General features: G+C 45.1%; 2 long non-coding RNA genes across 2 annotated transcripts; both read right to left on the reverse strand.

Annotated features, from left to right (window-relative positions):
* Positions 1-22: 22 nt before the first annotated feature.
* LOC109512475 (uncharacterized) lies at positions 23-13,985 on the reverse strand. The gene is made up of 3 exons (XR_002167524.1): positions 12,991-13,985; positions 12,491-12,843; positions 23-495 (listed from the first exon to the last, which is right to left on the reverse strand). It is a non-coding gene; the product is annotated as an uncharacterized LOC109512475 (long non-coding RNA).
* Positions 9,003-12,004, reverse strand: LOC109512479 (uncharacterized). Its single transcript, XR_002167532.1, has 3 exons — positions 11,943-12,004; positions 11,240-11,241; positions 9,003-9,509 (listed from the first exon to the last, which is right to left on the reverse strand). It is a non-coding gene; the product is annotated as an uncharacterized LOC109512479 (long non-coding RNA).
* Positions 13,986-16,424: the final 2,439 nt, after the last annotated feature.

Consider the following 16,424-nt stretch of genomic DNA (forward strand, 5'->3'; position numbering starts at 1 on the left):
CTTCTGGTGGATGCTTCCCGTCTTTTTTTTTTTTCTTCAACACAGGTCGTGGCTTTTTGAGATTATTCTGTTCATCTACCCACAATCAAATTTGACGACAGGATACAATTTTATCAGCAGCAAGTTGATTTATATGCACGAGGGTCAATCGCCTGATATGCGGCAATAAAACGCCGACTGGAGTTCTTGCTCGGCCGTCCGGTTTAGTCACTTTGGTCCTTTCCGCACCGCGTGGCCTTGTAAAAAGCCAACTTGGGAGACGTTGTGAACTCCGACCTCGCCGCATTCCCGCAAAAAGTGCAAAGCGATCCAAACTCGGAGGCAAATGGGAGGGCGGCCTTTTGCGTTCACCTGGTGAATTGATGGGCCATGAAGCATCGCCGCTTTTTTACAGGCCTGCACGGCAGGGGAGCCGGCCTGCAACGCTCTTGTGGTCACGAGGGCCGAAGGCCATCTGTGCGTCGCCATCAATTAGAGCGCCTCCCTCCGTGTGTGCTGAGTAAATACACACCAGCCGCAGTGTGTGCGTCTGTGTGCCGGCGTGTGATGAGAGCCTGGGTCTATTTGTGCTGATCGGTTCTACACCACTCCTGTCATTATCGGTCGTCAACAAATGCCAATTAGAGGCGATGAAAATAAACCGTATAAACGTACGCCAATCACACAAGGATGAGCTGGAAACCAGCGAAACAAAAGCTGTGATGTCATCTGATAAATGCAAAACCATTCGTTCCATTCTACAAAATGCTATGCTTAAAATCCAAAATTTGGTCAAAATGTTTTAATATGATTAACATTCACTGAAACATTTTAGTGGCGTTTACTCGAAATTCTCTTTTACTTTGTTTATCGTCCATATGCGTACATGTGTGTGCGTGTATGTGTTTGTTTTCAGAGAAACCCACCATCAGTCACACGTGTGACGCATTGCAAATAAATGAAGCGGACGCGAGACGCATCTCCAATCCCCTGCCAGGCCCAAAACCTGTTCCTGTCACTCTCGCTTAGCTTGCGTGGCGTGTGTACATTTTTCGTCACAGCGTGGGGATTAAGAGCCTCCATCCGTCTCGAACGTCTGACAGTTGGAACCCCCTGGCGACCCCGTGTTCACCTGGGAACTGACTCATTTGACTCTTGCTACTGTGCTGGGAGCATCCAGTTTGAAAAAGGCACGAGGGGGCGGTTTGTGTAGTAAACTGCCTCATTAATGTGAATCATATTAATTAAAAATCTTTGCAAGTTAGCATTGCATGATAGTCATGTCCGCCTAATTTCACATTGATCAGTGAAAGTGGGCTAGTATTTTTTCCCGCGAACTTTCCAGTGGGCACATGTGCTTTGGGGATTTTGTCCTTCAAAACCAATGAGAACAAAGCGGTATAGTAGGCCATGTGTTTGTCATTGGGAACTTATTATTGTGCGTTTGGATAGCACGTTCCGATCGCGCGCTAGCCATAAAAAGCTTTTTTTTTTTTTGCAATTAAAACTCGATCTTTATTCGTAATTGAGAAAGCGGTTTTCCCATGCGGGCCAAAAACATGAATGAACTACACAAACGGCATCAATCGTTCAATGGATGATATGGTGTTTGTTAGCCAGCAGTATGGTTAGCATTGCAGTGGGGTTTTTTTTTTTTTTTTTTGCTCTGCTGAGAAATGGGCTGAATTTGCCGTTTGTCTGGCCAAGACGCACTTCACACTGCTGCCAGTTTCCTCGACATACAACCAGAGTAGAGCCCCCAATTACTGTAGGAAGAAGCTTTTCTCTTGAACTCCGCTTAACCACGATAATAAACTATAACGCGGCAGCGCGCTCAGATAAAAGCCCCATGTGGAGCTCCAGTATGGCACGAAGCAGACTCAATGTTGAGAAGTAGTTGCGCAATTAGCATGTTAGCATTAGCATCCAATTGGTCACTCTCGAATGAGCTTGTATTCGCTAAAAGGAGCGTACAAACGAAATATAGTTTATGGATGGTACGATGGTTATTCTGTAAATAAAACAAACAAAAAAAAATGGGAGCGGGCCTGACATGGTGCGGCAAGAAATACGCTGTAAAATCCGTCTAATTCTTGATATCCTTGAGTATTTTGATGAGAGGCACACCGCAAGCATGTTATTAGGACACCTGTTTCATATTGTGAAAAAAAAATAAAATACATAGCTCTCCTTTACCAAATGCTCGGAAAAAGTTGGGAGTCTTTTTAAGAGACGGGAAATCGAGCTTTGGTCAGCCTCCATCTGCTTGACACATCCGCGTGCGGTCAGAACATCACCGGCGGGAGAAGAGGACGCTGAGATGAGGTCACGGTGTTCACGTGATCAAATACCGCAACCATGACGAGCACCGACATTTCACTTACTGTGATAGCGCAACCCCCCCCACCCCGAAAAAAGTCTCAAGCAAAAATTATGCGAGCACGGCATCACGAAACGATGTTTAGCCAAAACAGAGACAACATAATTACGATAATGGTTCAAGAGTTGGCTACCGAGACTACTGTAGCTTCACACAATGTGAAAACACGACTACTCGCTGTACTTTATTAGCCCCAAGGCACCGTGTGGGATTTAATTATGCTTGTGCATATTCACTCCAAACTCTGTTGACATTATCTTGCATTAAACGCTCTGTGTGTGCGCGCGTGTGTGGCGGGGGAGACAAAGCACTCACACGTGCAAACGATCATGCCTGATTGCAATCACGTGCAGGCAAAGGTTGCTTCGGAGTGCACGGAGCGAAGGTATATTAGCAGCGTGTCACACATCCACGGCTAAGCGATGTTAGCGAGAGTTAGCGCGTACCTTCAGGCGCGATAAAAATTAACATGCCAACTTTTTTTTTTTTTTATAACTTAAAAGTTGTGACTATTTTTCTTTACTTTGCATATTTAAAAAAGATTCCAACTCACGTGGACTTGGATAGGCAAAGTAATAAATAATAAAAATAAATAACTCAGGTCCGTAGCTACCAATGTTCTCTTCTACAAATATCACAATTTTTAACATTTTATATAAAGCACCGACATTATTTTGTAGATTCTTCCGATGAAGTCCTAAATGATTTTGTATGTTGGTCAAGAAGTGCTAACAAAGAACCCGGTTTTTGAACGTTAGCTGTCTGACAGGTTAGCATGACCTTCTACTCTATTACGTTGGATGAGAATGTGCAAAATAAAAGGAACTAGAGATGACCTTGAAGATGCAAACCTTCCATTAAAGTAAACACATCCATATTGCTAACATGAAGAAGTCTGACCTGAAGTACGGGACATGAATGTTATTTTGCTAAAAATGTACTTACATGACCATTGACCTTGCCGGGATGCTAAAATGACCTATAACTGCTAACGTGACCTATTACATGGATGAGTAAATGCTAACATCACCTTAAAGTGCTTCAAGGGTTTGATGAATATATATATATATTTTTAGTTGGCTTACATGACCTTGTACATTGGTGAAAAAGTGCGAACGTGACCTTTTATACTGCCGACGATGGGCTAACTCGCTCTCAAAGTGCTACCATGACTTTGTACGTCTGTTCATTTGCCAACTACTGACACTGCACGAGTGCCTCCAAGTGCTAACATGATTCAATGTACAAAGTCAGACTTGAGTTAGTAGTGTAGAGAAGAAATAGTTGCTTTAATTAAAAAAAAATAAAAAAGTAGACTACATCATCCTTCAGCAGACTGACCACAATCGTGTATGTATGAATGCAGCCCATGTTGTTTTGAGTTACGACAATGAAAACATTTCATTGACACCACGCCATGAGGTCTACCCCCCTTCCGCCCCCCATCCCCCCCTCCTGCTGCGGCACACTGAGATGTTCCTGGCAGCCCACGAGATTTTTCTTCCAAACATATAATGACTTAATAGCTGCTCCGTGAAGACTGCTCTCTAGTGGTTTGCACTTGGAACAGCTTTGTGGCTCTTCGGGAACAGATGAGTTGACTTTAGCGACTGATTGGAGGCTTTTACTCTTCTCCGACTAAAAAGCTTCCTTGCGGGGGGAACTCATGCTCAAGATTGTCTGAAACTGGAATGTCCCAGGATGCACCTCTCCTCCCCTATGCGTTCACATTCATAAGTTCATTTCATGAGTTCTATGACAATACAATCGTCGGTTTCTGGTGGCGAATACCGAAAAGTTAAAATGCCATGGAACTGACATGGCAACTTGTACTTCAGGAAATGTTACATGGTTGCAATACGATTGAGGCTAATGGATGTTTTGTACCTCTACTGTAACATAAACACTCATCCAGATAATTTTGTACGACTAAGTGAGTGATTGTTGGGAAGTGTCTCAACACTGGCATGCGTGGGCGTTGGCACGGTGACATGATCACAAGTCACCTTCCTTCCCAATTCCAAGCAGCAGCACAGGGTTCGACTTCCTGCTTGGGGAAACACGCTTTGAAGAGGCCCGCACTGAGCGCAGTGCCTCCCTCAAGGGTCGCCCGGCGTACCGCCCGAGTCCCTTCAAACAGAAGCGCATCATCTTTGAGGGGGCTCCCAGGGGGCCTGGCCGCCACACCGACTGAGTTTTAGTTGGCGGGCTGCTCGCACGCGATGTACAAGAAGCTCTAAAGTGTCACAAAGAGACAAGTAATGTTTTGTTTTGTTATCCCAAGTCTACTTTACTGTTGATAGTGAATAGTAACCCAAGAAAAAAATACACCCATACAGAGTGTGTAATATTTGTAGCCTATTCGCAGGTCAATGTTCCCCAGGTTCCCCAAACGGCACGCGAAAAAAAGTCTGCAAAAGAACACCAGTTTATGCTTGATGCTGGAGAGAAGCTACAATTAGCAGGCATGATGTCATGACCCTTTTGGCAGCGACGACGTAAATGCTATTTTGATAAGACGCTAAGCGTCTGATGTGACTTCGGTTGACGTCAACCATGAGTGACGGCCGCCATGAGCTACGCTGGCCATCGTCTGCACTCAAACATTTCTCCGCCTGACGCTTTTACAGAAGAAGATGAAGAAGAGGAGGAGGAGGCAGAGCAAAGGATATTCCAGATGTCAACTGTAAAGTTTGTCCAAGTCCATCCGGTTTGTGGCCACTAGAGCTTTGCGTGTACCTGACGCTGCTAAACGCATTAGCTGGCAGGAGAGCAAGGAATTCTGGGAAGTCTTTCAAATCCACGTCTTCCACGTCCCTTTTGAAAACAGCGACCGACGTTTCTTTCGGTATAGTTCACCTGCACCGTGGCTGCAACGGTAATTGCTATTATTAGCGTAATAAGTGATTTTGTGAATGTTTTCAGAAAAAACAAGAACGTAAATTCTCAATAAAAAAAATTAAATCAAACAATTCAGCCTCTACACCGACGACGAAAAAGTAACATTTGTGGCAAGCACCGTGCTATTTTTTTTGGAGAAAGAGAAAGTAAGTTAAAAACGACTTGGGCAAATTTGCTACAGGCTAACGGTATGTCATGAGAGTTTTAAAATTGTTGTTTACCCCCTCCTCAAAGTCAAATCACATTTATTTATACAGCCCTGTTTTTAGTTTCTTACTGTTACCATACAGTATTCATTTTTAAAAATACCAATGTACTCGATAAAAATTGTGTTTTTTCTTGTTTTCCCAGAAACATTCAAACTGCATGAAGCTAATATGTCCGTCGTCGACCTCCAACCCTCTCATGGTTTTTACGTGTATAGATGTATAGGTGGTGGCAAGGCGAACGAACGCGGGTCACTTTTTAGCGATTGAGAAGGAAAAAAATTATCCCAAGCCGAGCAGAAGTACAAAAGTTCAAAAAAATGTCATAAAACATAATTTGAAAGGTTTTCACTTCCTTCCTCCCGCTGCCTTTGGCTCCAACATCGGCACAACCACAACCCCCCCCCCCCCCCCCCCTCCCGCGGGAGGACAACACGGCCCGGCATCACTTTCACTTTGACCTGAGCAGAAGCAGACGTGGCTCGCCTACGGGCTCGTGTGTCGGCGGCGGTGCCGTGAGGCCCGAGTGGAGACGAGAGGGGACCGGTAACCGCGTATGATGCAAGATGTAACCTGACACATGGCACACAGGTCAGCATGAGGGCACAAAACATTGCGGGATGCTACATTTTCAAGAAAACTCCAGAATTCTTCTTTTTTTTGTTTTTGTAGAAATTGTGTGTGAATTCTTAAGAGCTGGCGCAAAACTGATTGGTGAGAACTTTCAAAAAGGTGCCCTGTGCTTAGGTGCAATTCTAATGGAGAACAGCTTCAGTGCAAAACAGTTAACAGCTGCTATGCTAACCAACGGAAAAAAATTAATCTAACAATTGTCACTGTACGCTAGAGCGTTAGTGGGAAAAGGGGACATGTTTTTGAGAGAATTTTATTGTTTATTGGCAACTCATTTTAGCTTAAGTAGAATGATTTTAAAGTCCAGGCAAATATTTAATGGTCACAAGATCCCAAAATAGTTGGCGTAGTTTGACAAAAAAAAAAAACGATTTCATTTCCCCATCATGCTTTGTAATTTGAGTTTTACAGTGAGAAATGAAAGGTTTTTCTTCTTGGGAACATGACACAAGCATGAAGCGTAGTAAATTACTCTCGCCTGTCTGTTTCGCCATTAATTAACAAAACATTGACACTTTACCTCATGATAAAAACGTCACATTAAAACAGCCCACCAAAAAAAAAAAAAAAAAAACCCTTTATGAGAGGCAGTTTGAAGGTCAACACTACCACCTAGAGAATTTTTGGGGTGTTACAGCAAAGTGTGAACCCCCCCAATACTTTTGTCCCAACAGAGAAGTTCTTAGGAAATACTCATTTGTGCAGCAGGGGGCGCAGTGGAGCAAAATTTAGGGCTCCGTTGCACGTGCTGGGCACGTGTTGGCAAGGTGAAAGCTTTGACAAAACACTTAAGGCTATGCGAGTATGAGAGTGAAATGTATTGATCCAAATAAAAAGATAAAAAAAAGAGTGTAAAGTCATTATTTGAGAGATGCAAACATTAACATTACTTTAATTATTTTCTTTGCAACAAATTGATAAATCACTCAATCGACGACCAGTCCAGGCTGGACTCGCCTCTCGACCACAGTTGAACAAATTCATCAAATTCAAATCGACTTTACAATGTTATGTATAAAATGTCAAGATGCGTTGAGTTTTTTTTAAGTGCAAGGCCACAAGTTCACGTATTGTATCATGAACATGAAGAGATGATAAAGCCCAGGACTTGGGGGGGAAAAAAAAATCGCAACAATATGGAGTTGGGAATTGCAATTACATGTATTTGTTTTGTTTTGTTTTGAAAATAGTTTATACTACTCTCGCCCAAAGTCAGCTGGGATAGGCTCCAACTCTTGCAGGCCACCTTTGACGCCATCCTCCACTCGTGGCCGCAAACATCTGCCTCCAATTGATGCCAAGTCGAGCGGGACCAAGCCGTACACACAACTTGTGTATTGTGTTTATTTTACGCCGATGGGACGCGTCGGGGCCTAACCCCCGACCCCCCCACCCCCTCAAACCTTGCCCCACCGGCGCCAGCAAGGCCCGACATTACGAAACACGCAGCGCCATTTCCTCCCAAGTGGACTTCTCAGTGGCTCGCGAGCTTTGTTTTTATTCCCAACTTTGATTCTGATGCACGTTTGACTGCTCACAGCGCCACCAGTGGGCGCTGTGAGCAAACTTTTTGTCTATTTTTTTGTAATAAGACAGCTAGGCCAAGTCAATCCCAGTGAAGTTTTTTTTTTTTTAAATAATTGAACCCCATATGTCTTTCCATTTTATTTACTTACAATTAATTCCATACAATATTTTAATGCATATATCAAAAAATGTTAATTTAGCTGTTTTTTACTAATATTGGTGAATAAAAATGCATTTGTTTATTTTTTTGTCCATTAAATAATCTTTTTTCTCTAAAACCTTGGCCCTTGAATATAAATGTTTGTCCACCCCTGCACCACACGGATAGTTCAAGCACATCATGTACGTTTGATCGTCTCGGCATTCCAACGTCGCCGCGGCCCCTCCTGCCGTTTAGCTACGAGCGACAAGGGAGTGCTAACGCTCGGCGAACACTCACACTCACCTAGCACACACTAGCAGAGATGCAAACAGGATGTGTTGACAGTTGATCAATGACAGTACAGCCTCCTAAATCACATCAGTTCGCAAACACCGGCTCGGCCAGCCAAAAGGGAACCTGGGGTGGGAGTGGGGGGGGGGGTGATTTGCTCTGCAAGACCTCCAGTTACAGCTGTGAGCAACACTAGGAAACCTGACTGGACCGCCGGTTGAAGTTGTTGAAAGCAACTGTCAATCATGGCGGTAGAATCCTTTGCCGCGTTGTGGTACGACGTACTCGAGGTTGAACGCAGGGACGGAGTTAGAAAGGTTTCATTGGGGTGGCCAGGGTGACAACACGTGCGCACAGCGTAAATGGCGGAGTAGTCATCGTTTATCATACCATCCGCAGTCAGGGTAGCATAAAATAAAAAGGCATGAAAAAAAAAACCACACTGTTGCATGTCGAAGTGCTGCGGCCCATAAGACGTTTCCTCAGAAATGAGTAATGACGCACCAAAGCAATCAGCATAGCGCGCATCGTTGTGGACAAGGAAGTGGTTAAAAAAAAGAAAAAAAAGAGGGCCTTTTTCCAACGACGTGGTCATTCCAGATCATTTTAATTGACTAAGTGGTCTCTGGGCTGCGCCAGATGACACTCAAATGAGCCATAAATGTGAATAGTACAGTAGACCGACGATGAGCCGATAAATAAATCGTTTTTATGTTCCTGATAACGGTACAAAAAGTTGGGTCATTAAAGAGATTTAGTGTTGATAAAAGAATTTGATGGCGTATTTGGCTTCCGCAAGGCGCAAATTCATAAATGGACCACATTAGATAAGCCTCATATAAACATCAAATGTGAATTATACGGGGGGATTTGAGCCCTTGATTACGAAACGACTTTATAATTCAAATGAAGACTATGTAGTTGAGTATCATTTAAAAAAAAAAAACGGTAAAAAGGTGTGAAATGCCGCAGGCTTTGAACTGAGGGGAACATCGGAGCTGGATCGACTTTGCGGATTGGCTTAAAGTTAAGATGAAGACAGAAAAGATGATGTTTGTTTGCCGCCCCCCCCCCAATTCTTTTCTTCCGGTCAACCCAGACGAGACAGACTCCCCCAAACAATAACAACCAGAAAATATCACTCAGTGGCTCAAGAGTCCATTTGTTACTCGACTGTATTGCTGTCAACGCAACAACAGGAAAAGGCAACTGTGAAAATGTCGTCCAAGTTACTCAGCAAACAAGCCATCCCGCCGTCCCACAGGCACTAATCGCTCTTGATTGCGTTAATATTTGGACGTGGAAATTGTCCTTTTCCCCTTCCTATTGCCTCTTGTTTGTTTTCTTAAGCACTCACTTCCCCCCTCGCTCGCCCTGCGCATGTTTTCATTGGCCCATTAGCGTGCACCCGGCGCGCGTGTGTGTGTGTGTGTGTGTGTGTGTGCGCGCGCTCATGCCGAGTGTAGTGTTGCACAAAATACGGCTTGCGGGTCACTAACAGCCCACTCCGTTCTTTAATCGGGCCCGCCGAGCAATTACATGACCAAGAGTCCTGTTTGGCCTTTATTATTATTGCACTCGGGCAAATTACATTGGCACAGCAACACAAGCTGAAAACTTTAAAATGGGGGCATTATCTTGGGAGATCTGCAGTGTGCAATTGCCCCCCCTTCAAAAAAAAGCCTTTTGCGCTCTTATCTGTCCCTTGCACTATAATGGCCCACTTCCAATCAAGCTCGGGTTCCTCTGATAGCACGACAATTTCCTCTTAGTCACCCTAACGGCTCACTTCGACTTCCTCTTGCTCAGCATATACTACACTACCCCTGCGAACCCCCCCCCCTCTCCGAGATGAATCCCTCACCCAATCAGCCACCAACAAACCCCATGATGTCAATGGTGCGACGCTCCTTCGTTGGCGGCGTTTCCTGCTGACTGGATGGTCGCGGCGTGCTTGAGGAGCGACAAGTTTGACAGTTTAAACGCCAGCGTGACTGATGATGATGATCGTGGCAGTCGGTTTACATCATCGCAGGTCGCTTGAGGTAAATCGCATGACACTCCGGAGCAAAACCGCAGCATCACGTCATGTTCGCGGCCTCTCAGCTCCTCATCATGTCACGCTGCGCGAAAATAACGCTCTCTGTTCCATCGTTCATCCACTTTTCCGTCGATTTGAATCCCCCCACACCGACCGATGTGTTTATTCGTCCAGTCATCCATGAAAATATTGAAGGATCAATGTACAGTACTAATTTCATCCATCACTCAATCATTCACACCTCCTTTGCTCATCCATTCACCTACTTATTCATTCAGCCATTCGTTCAACCATCGTATCAATTCATTCACCTATCCACGTATTCAGTGATTTATTTACGAAAACAAAAAAAAAAAAAATCTAGTCTAATCTGACAAACCAACCTACAGGTAAGGTGCTCTGTATTTTTGTCAGTTGTTACCAGGAGCTAATTTGGCTTTTTTTTTTTTTTGTTCTTCATGCCACACCGTAAAGCAAAGCTACCGATAGTAACACTTTCTCCCCCCCCACACACACACACAGGAGACAGGTGACATTGTGAGGTTTTCTGCCACCTGCTGCGGGCTCTTTTCAGGGGCGGACTTTAGTAAACTTAGCTCATACGGAAAAACGATTCCAGAACTTGCCTCATCTCTCACATGGTTTCAATCACCTTGGTTGCAGGTTGTAAGAGAGAGCAGGGGGTTGTTGCAACCGATGCCAATACTGTGGAAGGAAAACCATCCAAGAGCCCCCCCCAAAAAAAGCTGATGAAATATCAGTCCACTGATCTATTTATCCTTTCACCCACCACTGGTTGCTCAGCCTACATTTATATCGGCATCCATTTTCTATTCAGCTTATCCTCATTCGCAAGGCACACACACATCCACACCGGAAGACGACAGACACTCCACAATGTGGCGCGCGGGAAAAAGAAGGGCAAAGCGGCGTGGGAGAAGTCACTCGGCGTGTCGGACACACAAGTTCAACGAAAGGAAATTTTCTTCCCCATGTCAACCAGCCGGAACGGCCGCCGATGGGGGCCTTCACATCACGTCCGTCAGCGCCGCTTTCCCTGTTCGAGGCGGGCGCGACGGGGATGGATTTGTTTGCATTCTCGCTGGGGTCGGAAGTGTTATTTGGGTTTTAAGTCGGACTGCTGGTGACTTTACTTGATGGGAATCTGACAGAAGTACACTAGCAATGATGTACACCACAGAGTTTATGATCACAAACTTTTTTTACATATTTTCAAGCCTCAAAAGTATATCCCCGTCCTGAAAGTCAATTGTCAAGGGCGACCTCCTCCCCTGTAAGTACTCAACTTTTTGGGTTTTAATAAAAGCGACGTGAAATCAAATGCATATGATTGATAAAGCATGCAACAGGATGCCTTTGAAGAGATTTTGGCCTTTGGAAAAAGTGGTGATCTAATCACTCCGGGGAAAAAGCCGAGCTGCAACATTGAAATTAAACTTCAAAAAAAGAAGTTCAATAACCCACGTCGGATTTGTAAATTTCCCCCGAGACAAAAAAAACATTTTGGTTTCAAGTAGTAAAAAAATACATACATACATACACATTCAACATACGGTGCATAGCAATAGCAGCGGCAACAGAAGGCTGAAAACAGCAGCAGCAGCAGTGACGACAACTGTTACAGTGACTGAACAAAAAACAAAAACCAGCAATAGCGGCAACAACAACAACAAAGGGCAAAAAATAGCAGCAGCAGCAACAACTATAACAGTGGTTGAATAAAACACACACAAACAAACAACCCAGCAACAACAGAAGGTAGAAAACAGCAGCAGCAAGAACTGGGGCAGCAGCAGCAACAATAACAACAACAACAACAACAACAGCCCAACTTGGGAACGACCTCCAAGAGGTGTTGGGCGTGCCTTCGGGCTACGAACAGTTCCCAGTCAACAGCCGGCAACTGGGTCTGCAGGTACCTGGGTCGCTGCGGCTTAAGGAACCGTTTTGGGACCCAGTTGGAGGTTGCTCAACAGCAACAGAATAAGCAATGATAGAAGCAACAATAACATCAACAGCCGCATCAATGACGACAACAGCAGCAGCAGCCGCCGCCGCTTCAATGGCAACAGCACCAACATCAATCAATGAAGGCAGAGTGTGAAACTGGTCAGTGGTCTTCAAACCAGGGGTGTCAAAACTCATTTTATTCAGGTAAATTGTCATTTAGGTGGGTGTCAGTGCGCCCTCTAATGGCCCAAATGAGAAACAAATTGCTTTTATTTCAAAATGGCCGTTTCATTGACACCCCTGCTTTGTTTGGTTGGTGAGTCAAGATGGCCGCCAAGCATGAAATGTTTGGCAAGCTGAGCGGCCTGGCGTGTGTGTTTTGTGTTTTCAAGCCAGAGTACTAAAAAAACTGCTCTTACTTTGATGTCGATTGTCTTCCAAGCAGGTGGGTCACGAGTTCCTCCAAGCAGATTTGAAGATTTTCTTTCCAGACTTGCTCCACAAAATAATCCATGCAAAGTCATTGTTGATATCCGACAATTTATTATTATTAGGATGACTTTTTGTCTTCTGGTTTTTTTATTCACTCTGCCAGCCATTCAGCCAACTGCAGTTGCACCTGTATCTGTGTATAGGTGTCATACAAAATCTCTTCCCCACTTCCTGTTCTTTGGTGCACTTCCTGTGGGTGTGTCACACTAAATCTCTTCCCCACTTCCTGTTCTTCTTTGGTGCACTTCCTGTGGGCGTGACTTGTTCACACAGGTGAACACTACAAATATCCCACCACTGCTTTAAACAGAAACTCAAATGTCCATTCCAAATAGGTACATGACAAAACCCTCAATTGAAACCACTCGTCATGGAAAATGTTTACCTTAGGACCTTTCATAACTAATATTTTGACAATGAACATGACCTGTCGGCTGACATTTTGGGTCGCAGTTAGTTTGGACTCCTGGCCCGCTTCGCCTCCTCCCATCACTTTCTTCAAGCACATGTTGGATGGGAACCAGTTTGCTTGCAGCGTTCGGTCTCACTTAATCCTCTCTGGCTGCGAGCGTACAAGAGTGCCGTGTCCATGTCGTCCACCTCCCAGAGAGGAATTAGGTCATACTTCACCACAAAAAAAAAAAATCATCCAGTGATGTATTTTTATGTGCTCTGGGTTGCGCATTTCAACATTGTGTCATTTACAGGCCTAGTGATGTTTAAAAAAAAAAGTAATAATTCTGAAAATGAACTATTGGAGGGGCCGATAAGAGATCTGCTGCATTCTCCACCAAACACCAGAGTTTACTTACTGGCCACCAGACATAAACAGGTTGAGGTGCTGTGGGGGTCATTTAGATACCAGCGCCATCATTAGGCCCGTTTGGGTTCACTACCGATGAGTCCCCGTGCGCCCGAGTGGGGAAAAGTGTCGGGCAATTACTTGTGCTGCACTCAACTGGCAGCAGAGCAGGAAATGAGGAAGTGGAGGTGAAGTCTGAGCCGCGAGTCGGCTGCCAGCTTTTTGGATTGGAAGCGAGATGCCAAGTCTACACAAGACTGCTTGAGCCATGTCCGCCACGACAACTATCTGTCTGTTAAAAATGTTCGTTATTTCATAAAAAATAAGAATTGATGGGACACTTTCGTAAAAAAAAAAAAAAATAAAAATCACCATGTTGAACGCAAATTTTTCCAGGCCAAATAGCCTCACTCTCAACTGTTTTTGTATTTAGAAATGATCCCACAACAAAACTTGCTTTGTTTGTATTTACTTTGACATCCCTGCAAACGGTAGTTTCACACCGTTCCAAACAAGATGGCGTCACTGCAATGTTATCGCTCGCGTGGACGGAAACTAACAATCCACTGTCACCCGGGCCTTGCTTCTCCATTTTTCCGGTCCTCGGGGTCAAGCCTCAACAATGAGCCAGGGACTTCGGTCCTCTTCCGGTTACATGACTAGTCCAAGATGAACCGTTGGGACAACACGCGCAATGATGAGGATGGACGACCCGATGATAACCCCCCCCCCCAAAAAAAAAGGTCGCCAGCACCTTTGTCTGTTACCGTTACGGTCTGCAGATGTCCCCCCGCATAGCATTCCCTGCTAGTCATTCCTTGTGACTCTCGCAGGGAATCCCATGTCAACTTCGAGTGTATTGTCTTCATGGAAGACTGCAGCGCTTTGCGCGAAGAGTGCGCGGCGGTCACACTCGCGCCTCTCAGGACTTGGGTTTCTGGACGCGGGCCAGAACGTGCAGATTGTTATCAGGCGTCCAGTCATTACGGGCGTTCTGTAAATAGCAAGCTGGTGAGAGGAAATATCCGCCATCAAGTCACAACACACATGCACACATAACTTGTGCTGCTATCGAAGTTGTTTCACAGCAGACGTTAATGAGCCCCGTGATGAATTGCGAAATCACTTAAGCGAGGGAGAAATTGTATTTTTACGCATGTGCAAATTGCAATTGCGATCACACACAAGAAAAAAAAATGTTTTCAGCCCCCCCCACCTTCATGCACCCTGTAACCTGATCACATGATAAGATGTCCACTGTAGTCACCGCTGTGCCTGAAAGGGTTAAAAGAAGAAAAAAAGATGTTGCACTTTCCTAAAAAAAAAAAAAAAAAAACAATGATTCTCTCGGCGGGCGATGTTTTACTTTCCTTTTTGGACGCCGCCGCATCCGCCGCATTCAGGTTGACGTCCCAGGTGATGTGCAGACGTCACTGCAGCGGGTCGACGGCGTTTGCAGCCTCAAGCGGCAACCGCAGGAAGGCTTGTGACTCTTCCACAAGCGCACACGCCGACGCGCTGCGAGCGGCTGCGGCGAGGTCGTTAAATCCGACGAGCCGAGAGGCGACGCGGCTCCGCTCGCCAACGTCGCCGAGCTCCACCTGAGTTTACTCAGGAAATTAAAAGAGCTTCTCGTGGATCTTCATGTGGTTTCTCTCACATCAGATTTTTTTTAAAAAGGGCGTTATAGGCCATTTTAGTTTGATTAGAAAATATGGCACGAATGTGCTGCTTTGCCGGCTGGGAAAATAAATGGTCAACCACATGAAGACGTCTTTGTTAAGGTTAAGAGACCACATGTGCGCCACAAAGTGCCGAGAAACAGATGTTGCCCTGCAGTCCCTGCGAGCAACATGCTCGCTTTCGGCTGAGAGTGGGACTGGCAAGCGGCGACGTTCCTCAATCTTAAGGATTCCAGAATCCCAAATGCGAGATGGAATTTGAACCGTGTGACATCCGTCAACTTTGATGCCAATTATCACTGCGAGTACTTTTGCAGCGGCATAAGACGACGCTGACTTCACCGTGTCCATGTTAACAATTGAAACTGGCTTTGAAGGATAAATTTCCCCAAAATTTGAACAAACGCAAACTAAAAGCTTGAAACCATAATTTGGGGCATGGTGACTTTTTTGTGGGTCTACTTAAGTTTGACATGCCCACATAATTGCAAGTTACTTTGCGGCTTCATGTGATGAATTTTACCCAAATTCAAAGGATCCCAGGAAATGACCAATTCGCATCACCACTTCAAACCAAAATGGATGGCTTCCTTTGTCTTTTCAAACAGGTTTGCAAGACTTTTTTTTGTGGCTCTGCTCATGATGGAAACGGATACCATATATAATTCTGCCAAGTTAAACAGGCTTCAGGGGCTGAATTTCCCCCCCAAATTCAACCAAAATTACCCTAAAATGGCCACGCCCAACTAACATTGCGGGATCGCTGTGTATTTATTCTCAGGTATAGTTTTGTGAGACTTTTTTTTTTTTTTGTGGGTCTACTGAAATCTGGGTGGTAGTCACTGATCCTAATGATGACAGCTACATTAAACAATCTGAAGATATTCTTGTATGTCCTCACTTAATGTGTTCAGGTGTGTGCTGCACCGGTGGTCTGTGTGTGTGTGTGTGTGTGTGTGTGTGTGTGTGTGTGTGTGTGTGTGTGTGTGTGTGTGTGTGCACGCGCGCGCAGCCTCACTGTGGGAATCTGCCCCACTGTTATTGTACGCGTGGTGGGCTGGCCATGACGCACTCCCGCTCAAATAATGGGAACATTAAATATTTGGCCCAAATTATAATCATCCATTTCCTGGACTAATCACAGGAACACTGAAAGTAAGCAAACGTGCCGCCAAACGATGGCATTTAGCGATTGCGAAGGTCGGCGCGCCCTCCTCGCGGCGGGCTGCCCCGTTTTCGCATGTGGCGCTTGAACCAGTAACGGTCCCAAGTCAGCGTCTTCGGCGGAAAGTGTACCAATGCGGGTCCTTCACCTGCGCCAGATGTGGCGAGAGGATCAAAGGAGGCCGGAATATAAGACGATAAACACGTGGATGG

The sequence above is a fragment of the Hippocampus comes genome, unplaced genomic scaffold, assembly GCF_001891065.2.
Source record: "Hippocampus comes isolate QL1 unplaced genomic scaffold, H_comes_QL1_v1.1 scaffold74, whole genome shotgun sequence".
Taxonomy (NCBI): Eukaryota; Metazoa; Chordata; class Actinopteri; order Syngnathiformes; family Syngnathidae; genus Hippocampus; species Hippocampus comes.